Consider the following 11,788-nt stretch of genomic DNA (forward strand, 5'->3'; position numbering starts at 1 on the left):
CCCAAACCTAATCCAACACTCTAATCCACTGGTGGCCAATATAGCTCCTTCCAGATCTTGATAGACTACCTCTTCCCTGATCGTTGGTCAGATTATCCGGGGCTGATGGGAGCTGGAGTCCAGCAACATCAGGAGGGCTTCACATTGGCTGGCTGTACTCACTATTAGTTCTTATATGAAAGAGATTTCCAAGAATTGTGCATTGAGGTTCATTTTGTGGTATTTACTGGGCCGGGTATCCTTTTTTGGAATATTCATTGTACTTTTCTTTTCTCTTAATGAAAATGAAAATGGCAAAATCCCTGTTTGTCTCGCATGCCTCCTTTATTCCCAACACGGCATTTCACATTTCTGGCCACGCAATGCGTCTTGCACCAAATTCCACATTCCCTTTGGGGTTTTTTTCCTGGTTCTTAACCCTCCGGCTCCTTCTTTCTGTCTACACAGCAGATTCCCATAGATCAGACTGCTCTTTTTTTCCCCTCGCCGTCTCATTTATCATTTCCTACACAGGGTTACGCAGCATGCCGAAGACAACTTTGCACCATTACTCACCTTCAAAGGTTTATGACGCTGTCGGGTTGTGGGATCTCGGCCTGACCGCACGTTGTCAAGACCTGGGCATCGACTTGCCTGGGGGAACCATCCATTGCCCCGATAGTGCTGTGTTCGTACCCTTGAACTGCTTGCAGCATTTTCGCTGACTTGGGCAGATGGCAGGTGGCAAGGGATTCTTACCTGAGATGTTTAGCCGCCCTGCTCCCAGCAGCATCTGAATCTCCCTTGGAAGTCTCCTAGCCAGCAGGCCAGAGCTTGTTTAGCTAGAGAGAGCTGAAGATCAAACCAGAGGAAGGATGGCTGCAAGCCATCTTATTCTTTAGAAATATAGATATATTACAACAAGATGGATACACCTTTTTTTTTAAGTGTTGTCTCAAGTACAAAAAAGTAGGTGAAAGTGCTTTTCTCCTGGGGCACTCACAATCCATGCGTACAAGAAAGAGCTGAATTCTGAGGGCCTTCCATTCTCTCTCTCTGGCCCTCAGAATTCTCCACAGGCCACACCCCTTCTCTTTAGTCCCCGCCCCCTCAATGGCCCTGATTTCTCCTGCTAATGTTTTTTTGCCTGGCTGGAAGTTGTCCCTTGATGTCTGGGTGGAGGAGAGAGGCGGCATTTCAGTTTGAAGAAACTAGCCTACCGCACAATGGTAGAATTTACATTTATTCCTCTGCCCGCTTCTTCCCGTGGCTCCTCCTCCCCCCCCCCCCCATGGCATGTGGCCCTGGAAGGACGCCCAGAAAAGAATCTGGCCCTCAGGCTGAAGGATGCTCCCCACCCTTGTGCCAGAGCTAGCACACTTCCCTAAAATCCAAACGCACTTTATGTAATTGCTGGGTCAGCGGTCAATAAAGCAGATGAGACTCTGCCTTTGGATCCCAGTCTAGCAGCTGCTGACTTCTGCCTTTGCAGTCATAGAATCATAGAGTTGGAAGGCACCCAAGGGTCATCTAGACCAACCCCTGAATTGCAGGAAACTCGGCTAAAGCATCCATGACAGATGGCCATCCAACCTCTGCTTAAAAACCTCCAAGGAAGGAGAGTGAAGCAGCTTTTACTGCCAGAAAGTTTTTCCATATGTTTAGTCGGAATCTCTGTTCTTGTAACTTGAAGCCGCTGGTTCGAGTCCTACCCTCCAGAGCAGGCGAAAACAAGCTTGCGCCATCTTCCATGCGACAGCCCTTGAGATATTTAAAGATGTCCTCATCATGTCACAATGTGTAGGCATCCAAAAGCTGATCAACGGATCCGGATAAATGTCATGGTGCATCTGTATCTTGGTTTAACTGTATCATTTCAGACTTCCGAGGACAGAGCATTGCATGTTTGGATGTTCTCAAGCATTGGGAAACCTCTTTGCCTACAGAACGCGAGTATGTCAGGGAGCAACTTCTCCCATAGGTGTTAGATTTCTACCAGCAAGGAATTTTTAAACTTGGGAGGGGGGTGGGGAGAGTATGCATTCCTCATCTACAGATGAGATGGCATAGTCTCAGGACCATGATTTAACTGCATACATAGACTGGGTCTCAAGAGTTTCATCTGAAAGCAGGGTTTCGCAAGTGCCAGTCATTCTGAATCAGCAGGCTGACGCACAAAATGCACAGGCGGACTGTGCTAACCCGGAAAACTATTTTTATTATGGTTTAAGAGTGTGTGTGTGTGTGTTTAAAGGAATATATATATATAAAATCTATCTACCGTATCTCCCCGGCAATATACAGTCATACCTCGGGTTACAGATGCTTCAGGTTGTGTGTTTTCGGGTTGCGCACTGTGCCGATCCTGGAAGTACCGGAACAGGTTACTTCCAGGTTTTGGCGCTCACACATGCGCAGAAGCACTAAATTGCACTTTGCGCATGTGCAGAAGCACCAAATCGCAACCACGCATGCGCAGACACGGTGCTGCAGATTACGAACGCTGTGGGTTGTGAACGTGCCTCCCTCACGGATCACGTTCGCAACCCAAGCATCCACTGTACAGCTGTGAGCATGCAAGAAGGCAAGTAGCTAGTAATTTTAACTAATAAATAATATGTCCCTTTCGTTGCTTGCTGTGCATGGCTCCTTACTGGCTGGTCTCACATTATTCCATTGAGTAAAAACACTGTCCAATGACAAGCTTGCTTAGTAGATGGAAAAGGGTGAGTCCCGTCTCTTGATCGCTCCATGATAAAGGTCTTTCATTCTCAGCAGCAATATTTTTCATACTTTTTCATTTTTGTCAGCTTTCATCAACAAGAGGACAGGAGGAGTGTGTGACCCCATAGCTTCTTTCTGAACTTCCTGTGCTTTTCATTATCACAGCTGAATAATAATAATAATAATAATAATAATAATAATAATAATAATTTATTATTTATACCCCGCCCATCTGGCTGTGCTTCCCCAGCCACTCTGGGCGGCTTCCAAAAGAATATTAAAATACTATAATACATCAAAAATACTATAATACATCAAACATTAAAAGCTTCCTGAAACAGGGCTGCCTTCAGATGTCTTCTGAAAGCCTGGTAGTTGTTGTTCTCTTTGACATCTGGTGGGAGGGTGTTCCACAGGGAAGGCGCCACTACCGAGAAGGCCCTCTGCCTGGTTCCCTGTAACTTGGCTTCTCGCAGTGAGGGAACCGCCAGAAGGCCCTCGATGCTGGACCTCAGTGTCCGGGTAGAACAATGGGGGTGGAGACGCTCCTTCAGATATACTGGACCAAGGCCGTTTAGGGCTTTAAAGTTCAGCACCAACACTTTGAATTGTGCTCAGAAATGTACTGGGAGCCAATGTAGGTCTTTCAAGCCCTGCTTCAGATTTACCTGTCTACCTATGCTAGCTCTTAATTCCCAAACAGGTGGCACTGTGGTCTAAACCACTGAGCCTAGCGCTTGCCGATTAGAAGGTTGGCGGTTCGAATCCCTGTGACGGGGTGAGCTCCTGTTGCTCGGTCCCGGCTCCTGCCAACCTAGCACTTCGAAAGCACGTCAAAGTGCAAGTAGATAAATAGGTACCGCTCCGGTGGGAAGGTAAACGGCATTTCTGTGCACTGCTCTGGTTTCGCCAGAAGCGGCTTAGTCATGCTGGCCACATGACCTGGAAAAACTGTCTGCGGACAAACGTCGGCTCCCTCGGCCAGTAAAGCGAGATGAGTGCCACAACCCCAGAGTCGTTCACGACTGAACTTAACAGTCAGGGGTCCTTTACCTTTAATTCCCAGACTGGAATTGGTGGCTGTGGTGGGTGGCATTTTATAATAGTTTAAATATCTAATTCATCCTGTCGGGTTATATCCAACAAAGTCATCCTGTTAGCGAAAGAACCTGCACAATGAAATTGCCTCTTCCCAGGTGCCCGGCACCTGCTTCCAATATGCTGCAGAGGATTGAGGAACACTCTAGAATATATGGGTGGGATGCGTGAAGAATGTGTGGTGAGAGAGAGGAAGTTTTGTTATACAGATGGACGTCCTTTGCTAACAGGATGTCATGGACTGGTTGGACGCAGAGGAATGGTGGGAGGAACCAAGCGAAGAAAGCTCAGAGTGGTGGTGGGACGACGCTGAGTGGTCAGAGGGGGAAGACTAGGAAGAGGAGGTGTTGGAAGTGTAAGAGGTAACAGGGCTTTGTGAGCTGGGAGAGTCTGTGGCAGAGAGCAGTCAAGGATCAGAGGCAGAAACTGAAGCTGGCAAGTGGGATGAAGAGGCAGAGATGAGTCAGGCTGGTCTCCCAGAACCAGACGAGGGATGAAAAGGGTGAAGGAGAAGTTGGCTGCACACAAGCACAGTCTCCACTTGCTTGGGGGAAGCCCTGAAAAGGTGGCTTTCAGTCGTGGCAACTGATTTTTATGGAGGAAAACCACCAGGAATGAGCTGCTCTGCTCATTAGGAATGACACTCAATCAAGTCTGTGAAGATCTTATTATTATTTTTTGCTAATAATGAGTTAACTCCCTCTTTTAAGTGTGTTACTACTGCTCCTGTGACACAGGGCAACTTCATTGAATGCAACCCATTGTATTTACTTGGTTTTTGGGGGGGAACCTCCCTGGAATTACTTAGATGAAAAATGGCATACAAATATTTAAAGATAAATAATCTCCATATTTGGGGGGGGGGGGGAGATGTATCTTTGTGGGATGTAAAAAATTCCGAATGGTTTCCTAATGCTTTACTTGATGGTAAAGGAAAACCAGCTTCTTTATGGGATGTGCTTCTTTTGGTTTCTATCTGCAGCACCCTGAAACCTAAGCCTCGCTGAGATTGGCAAGAGTTAAGGGCTCCTGGTGCGTCAACAAGCCCTTCCAGTCAGAAATGTGGTTTGCGCTCATTATCTCATCATCATGTATCTGGATCCCATAGTATATCCTCTCCCAGGAATTTAATAAATTGCAGCCCAGTAACAGGTCAAGCAAGAGAGTTTCTCTCTCTTTTTTAATCTAGCTGGGCGTGTGAGTGTAGAAAGCCAGATCTAATGAATTTGCTGTCACCTGATAAAAATCTCACAGCCTGTGCTTCACTTAGGTTTCCATTATGTAAAACACATACACATGTCTACACGGGGGGAGGGGAGAATAAAGCTGCAACTGGGAAAGTAGTTTGATTATTACTGTTTTATTGTAAATAAATCAGAATACCAAAAAAACCAATTTTTTTTGCCTTCAAGATTCACTGAGACTTTTAAAATTAGCCTTTTGAAAGAATATACACCAAAGGTCAATTTCAAAAAATAGGATCTGAACATATTTTGGAAATGAAAATTATAGAAATTCACAGATTTCAAAATTGTTTTGAAACCAGATTCTTTCCATAGGCCATGTCTTAAGCGCCAAGAGTTACATTCACAAATAGGACTCTCAAAATAGGTGTTCGACCTTTGGAAGTAGATTTTGAATTCTGATAAACTGTTCTAGCATCATATTACTCTCTCTCTTTCCCTTTGTTTGCCTGCATGTGGGGGTTTTGTGTACGCCTAAAGATATGCAGCAAGAGATTCAAATATCAACATGATATCAATATATTCGAATTTGTTAATATTTGAATTGCAACATTTTCCGGCTTCAGAAACTTGAATCAGTGTACGGTTCTGTTGCAACCTCTTCATGCTGCAAGGGAAGTCCCTGTTTGGGGAGTGCCGTGGTTACCTCCAAGTCATCCTCCTCGCTGACAATCATATTGATAGACAAAGCCTATTGTTGCTTTAGAGCAGTGTTTCCCAAATTGAGTCTCTGGCTGTTGTTGGACTACAACTCCCATCATCCCTGACCACTGGTCCTGCTAGCTAGGGATGATATAGTGCAACAACAGCTGGAGACCCAAGTTTGGGAAACACTGCTTTAGACCATAAGAAATGCCCTGCTGAATCAGGTCAGCAGCCCATGTAGTCCAGCATCCTTTTCTCACAGCAGCCAATCAAGTGCCCATCGGAAGCCTGCAAACAGAACCTGAGCACAACCTGAGCTCTCCCCAGTGTGGTGCAGTGGTTAAGAGTGGTAGTCTCATAATCTGGTGAACTGGGTTCGCATCTCCGCTCCTCCACATGCTAGGTGACCTTGGGTCAGTCACACTTCTTTGAAGTCTCTCAGCCCCACTCACCTCACAGAGTGTTTGTTGTGAGGGAGGTAGGGAAAGGAGAATGTTAGCCACTTTGAGACTCCTTCGGATAGTGATAAAGCAGGATATCAAATCCAAACTCTCCTTCTTCTTCCTGTGGTTTCCTGCAACTTGTATGCAGAGGCATATGGCCACTGACTGTGGCTGGTAGCCACTAGTAAACTTATCCTCCTTGAATTCATCTAATAGCCTTTATCCACCCACACAAGTGGTCCTCACTATATATTCCACTTTAGGGTGAACAAAGGATGGCATCAAAGTATTTCAAGGGGGGAAACAGGGGTCATCCCCCCCCCCCCCGTTCCTTAGTGTGGCTTTTTGCTTGAGGACGCTTGTTGAAACCTGTTCTGTTGGTCTGCTTCTTCATACTATATTTGCTTGGAAAGAATGCGCTAAGGGATCTATTTTTTCCCCTCTCATAAAAAAGGGGATGGTTGTGGACCATGTCATGGCATGGCATTGTTCCATAAAGTCATCTCATTACATGAGCAAGTTTTGGCTCCTGGGAAGAAAATGGGAGACTATTAAACTGGTCATCCAAAGTGGCTCATGCAGGACCAAATTAGCTTTGGAAATACAAATGCTGTTAATCTTTTTTTAAAAAAAGAAAGAAAGAAAGAAATGAAAATCAGCCTTAAAGCTGTGATCAGGAGTGGTGGGGGAAGCCATAGCATAATGCTTCTCCCAATCCCCTCTTGCCATTGACTATATTGCCCCCCTAGCAGTGTGGCTTGGTAGGACAGGTGGGTGGAATTATAGAATTGGAAGGGATCCTGAGGATCAAGTCCACCCCCCTGAAATGCAGGAATATGCATCTGTCCCATACAGGGATCGAACTTGCAACCTTGGCGTTAACAGCACCACGCTGTAACCAACTGAGCTATCCAGGCTCAAATGCGCAAGACAGCATCACAGTAAAAGGTCCTCCAGCTGATGCCCAGCTTGTGCCACAAGCTCATCATCTCTCCAAAGTTTCCTATCTCCACCTGGGAGACACCAAGGCTTTCTTGGCAGAGAACATCTGCTATACCATGAGTTACAGTCAATGGAGGAGGGGGACCGTACCCTGCTCCTAATGTTGCTGTACCCCACAGGGTTGGCACCACTGCAATCCATTTGCGCCAGACTTCTTTGCATTAAAAGGGACGCGGGTGGCGCTGTGGGTTAAGCCACAGAGCCTAGGACTTGCCAATCAGAAGGTTGGCGGTTCGAACCCCCGCGACGGGGTGAGCTCCCGTTGCTCGGTCCCTGCTCCTGCCGACCTAGCAGTTCGAAAGCACGTCAAAGTGCAAGTAGATAAATAGGTACCGCTCCAGCAGGAAGGTAAACGGCGTTTCCGTGTGCTGCTCTGGTTCGCCAGAAGCGGCTTAGTCATGCTGGCCACATGACCCGGAAGCTGTACGCCGGCTCCCTTGGCCAATAAAGCGAGATGAGCACCGCACCCCCAGAGTCGGCCACGACTGGACCTAACGGTCAGGGGTCCCTTTACCTTTACCTCTTTGCATTAGCCAGAAGCCATGAAAGAAGCAGCTATGTATGTTTAGCTGCTCAACTGCAGGTATATCTTCCAGGCCTTCTGGCTAGCGTGGGGAGGTTTGGGAGCCTTGCTGGTGGGGTGTGGCAATGTCCAGGCAGGATTAGCAGGTGCAGTAGGACTTTCTCTCACCATGCATTTAGTGAGTGTGTTCTCCCTCTCTGTGCTTGGATGTAACTGTATTCATGTACATCAGCCTGAGTTCTTTGGAAGGGAGATGGCAGCATCTCAAGAAATACATTTTCAGTACAGCTGGTGTGTCTTTTGTGGTAGCAAGGACACTTGAATGAGATGCTGTTAATCTAATGCAAGGAAAGCAACCATTATAACAGAAAGTGATTAAAGGAAGGAAGGAAATAGTTCATACCAAGATCGCCAAGAGAGGTCTATTCAGACACATCCAGAAACCTCAAAGTCTACACCTTGTGAACCCATGCTGAGAATTATGTGACTAGACTTCCGGGTTAGCGCGATCGACTAATGGCGGATTCCCTCTGAGCTCCGGAGGGAATCCGCTCCGCAGGATCAGGTCTTGCCGCTGTGGCGACGCGGGGACCCTCAAAAATCACAGGCAGTTAGCCTGTGAGCATGGTGACTCGGCGGGCACCATTTGCGGCCCCCCCCCCCGAGCTGCGAAGGAGCCTTTTTAAAGGCTTTGTAACGGGGACGGGGTGAGCGGCGCGGTGCTGAAACCGGGAAAGGGGGGGTGGAGTTTGGGAATTCAAAGGGTACATAATTATAATTTGTTTTGTTTTTATTTTGTTTTGTTATTTGTATGAAAATTGGGAAATTCGTGGAAGGGAATTTGGATCGACTTTAGAAAAAATGTTTTAAGAATGAGTATTGATGTATAAGTATTGATGTTTAAGTTTGGATAAGGTAATATTGGTCTTTTAAAATGAACTAAATTAAATGAAAATAAGGTTAGCAAAAATAAATTGAGGAAATGGATGAAAGAGAAAAAGTAAAATAATAACATGTTAAATTAAATTATTAAGTTAAAGTTGAGAAATAAGTAATAAGGATTTGCTGAGCTAATAATTTGAATTGGAATACAAGAAGGGAAGGTGTGAGGAGGTCTGAGAGATAAGTTAAAAGAAATAAGCAATTGAAACTTTATGTGTTTTTAATTGTTTTTAAGTTTTACATTTTTGTATGTTTGTTATATTTTTTCTTTTTTGTGGTTGTTTATTTTTGTTGTTGTTTCATTATAGAAAATGCTAATAAATATATATTTTTAAAAAAGAGAGAATTATGTGACTAAAACATGGTCAAATGTGACCATTTGATTTACTCTTCCCAAACCTAAAAAACCTTGAAAAGCTGATTTGTATATACTACATCCCCATTTCTTTGAAGTAATGTTTCCCAAACTCCTGTTAGCAGAAATACACCCTCCTCCCCCCTTAATTAAAATTAAGGCACACCTCAGTCTTAATGCCTGAAAAGATTTACTGTTAGGCTGCGTAATTGCAACAATGACTCACCATCTCTGTTGCTGCTGAAGTCACTGTTCTGGGCGTACCTCCCAGCTGGAAGGATCTCAACCCAGGGCATTAACTCGTGCAGAGACACAATATGCAGCCTCTTTTTAATGTGGGTCATTCCACTACATCTCTACAATAGAAGGTGGATGAGCAGAATGGCAGAATTGCTGAAAGTGCAACAGCGGGGATAAGAAGTTTGTAACTAAGGAGTTAATTTTGTTGTCAGTAACACTGAGCCAAACCATGGCTTAGCCCTGCAGGACCCATGGAAGAGTACCACAGCCATTATCTTCACTCTAGAAACCCAAATCCTTGCTCATTCGCACAAAGCCATGGCTAATTGGATTAGCTTTACATGCAAGTGGGCCATGGCGGTTACTAATATCTTATCTCCTGCATGGACTATTCCTGGTGGTAATAAAATTATTTAATTATTTAACTGTGGCCATGTTTGGACATCACCAACAGCCCTTCTCCTCCTCAGGCACAACTGCAAGGAAGAGATGAGACACTTGATCTTCCATTTCTGATTAACCACGGCTTGTTGTGTCTCCCATACCAAACTATGGTTAATCTTCCCTATGGTTATCTTGAGATTAGTTGACCTCAAACCATGGTGTTTGGAATTTGGCTTGTTTCAACAAATCATAGTTAAGACTAACCACAGTTTAGAGTTTGGAAAGAATGCTAAATTGCTGTTAATCAGAAAAGGAAACAAAAGCTTCCAGTCTCCTCCTTGTGACTGTGCCAGAGGACTCATGCACCAGTGTACGAGTCCGGACTAGACTTGTTTCTGTCACAATAACCATTGTTTACTGTGACATCCAAGGGCAACCATAAAGAAAGAGTGGGAACTTGAATTTGTTTATTTTCCTAGTTCTTCCCTGGCTCATTTTTCTACATGGCAAGCCATTACTACAGAATTGCTTTGAGAGTAAGGCAAAACCGGAGGGGGGGGGGGGAGGCTGCTTGAAAAATCCCTTTACAGCAGTGCTGTAAGAAATAAAATTTCTTCTTTTTTTTAATTAGCAGAGTATTTCCTCTTCCTCTATTGTTATTACTTTTAAGAAAAACAGAATAAAGATGAAGCCTCTTAAGTATGAGAGTAGGTATGGTTGTGCTATAATCTCTATCATTAGCACAGTCATGCATATTAAGACGGGGGGCGGGGGTGGGAATCTCATCTATACAATGCACCAGTAAGTCCCACTAGATTATCCACTGGCTTGGCTTGGGTACATCCTGAAATAAATGGAAACAAGCCTATTCCTTCTGCCAGACGGCAACCGCAGTGTCTAGCTTGATACACTAATAAAAAGCAAGCTTTTTCTGTTCAGCTAATTTAAAATATTGTACTACAGTATGATCAAAGTCTCTCTCTCTCTCTGCACAAAAGAAAGCAGCACACAGCAATTTGAAGAGGGACAGAAGTTCCTTCTTAATCTTTTCATGATGCTCAGTTTTTCTTATGGCCAGCATTTCTCACTCTGAATGAGAATGCCTTTCCTCAAGCAAGATTTGGATGTCTTCTTCTACAAAAAGAAGTTAGAACCTTTTTCCATCCTTCATCACTGACCTACTACAAAATATTAACTAATGGAACTTCTTGGCGGTTCATATGCGTTTTAATTGATCGACCATGCAATCCTTTACATGCCTGCTCAGAAAAAAAGGATCCATTGAGTGTGTACAGGATTGCAGCCTAAATTTTAAGCCTTTGGGGGTGGGGGAGTGCAGGGATGATTTATGCACTTGCCACAGGTGGCATCGCCTTGCAATAGGTATTCCTTTAGCCTCCTGTGTGTGAGAAGGGGAAATAGCTCCTCAGTGACTATACCTGCCATTTGCAGAATGCCTGTTGAAGATAACTAGCCTTTAAGGTAGCTTCACCTAGGAGAACTATGTCATAGGTCTAAAAAAAACACCAAGGTAAAGGACCCCTGACAATTAAGTCCAATCGCAGACGACTCTGGGTTGTGTCCGCAGTCAGTTTTCCTGGGTCATGTGGTCAGCATGACTAAACTGCTTCTGGCGCAACAGAACATCAAAACCAGAGCAGTGCATGGAAACACCGTTTATCTTCCCACCTATTTATCTACCTACACTTTTTGGCATGCTTTCAAACTGCTAGGTTGGCAGGAGCTGGGACCAAGCAACAGGAGCACACCCCGTCGCAGGGATTCGAATCGCCAACCTTCTGATCGGCAAGCCCAAGAGGCTCAGTGGTTTAGACCACAGCGCCACCCACATCCCTTAACAAAAGCCATAGGTCTACTTCTTGTCATAGGTCTACTTCTGTATACATCATGCAATGAGTAGTGTACCTGAAGTGCTATTTTCCCTCTAATGATCTTGCTTAGTGTGGAGCTTTCAGAACACACATCTTTATAGTATCAGTTTCATCCTTCAGTTTAAAAACAATTTGCAAGGTAGAATTCTTGAGGAGGCATGGCTTGCAGTCATGTCATCCTGCTTCTGGTTTTGGAGAATCTGACTGAGGTTGCTAAAAATAGAACCTGGAACCCTCTGCATGCAAGGCACTAAGCTCTACAACTGAGCCATGGACCCATTTGGAAAGAGAGGAAGTCGGACCCGGAGAGCAGGTGG

The 11,788-nt window shown here is 44.9% G+C and overlaps 1 long non-coding RNA gene across 1 annotated transcript in view; it reads right to left on the reverse strand.

The window, feature by feature from the left end:
* The window catches only part of LOC310709160, a 63,197-nt gene extending 62,420 nt beyond the window's left edge, over positions 1-777 (reverse strand). The window contains exon 1 of the long non-coding RNA XR_014527371.1: positions 556-777. This is a non-coding gene — a long non-coding RNA (uncharacterized lncRNA). The remainder of the gene's footprint in view (positions 1-555) is intronic.
* Positions 778-11,788: the final 11,011 nt, after the last annotated feature.

This window comes from Podarcis liolepis (genome assembly GCF_965112155.1).
Source record: "Podarcis liolepis genome assembly, chromosome: 6".
Taxonomy (NCBI): domain Eukaryota; kingdom Metazoa; phylum Chordata; class Lepidosauria; order Squamata; family Lacertidae; genus Podarcis; species Podarcis liolepis.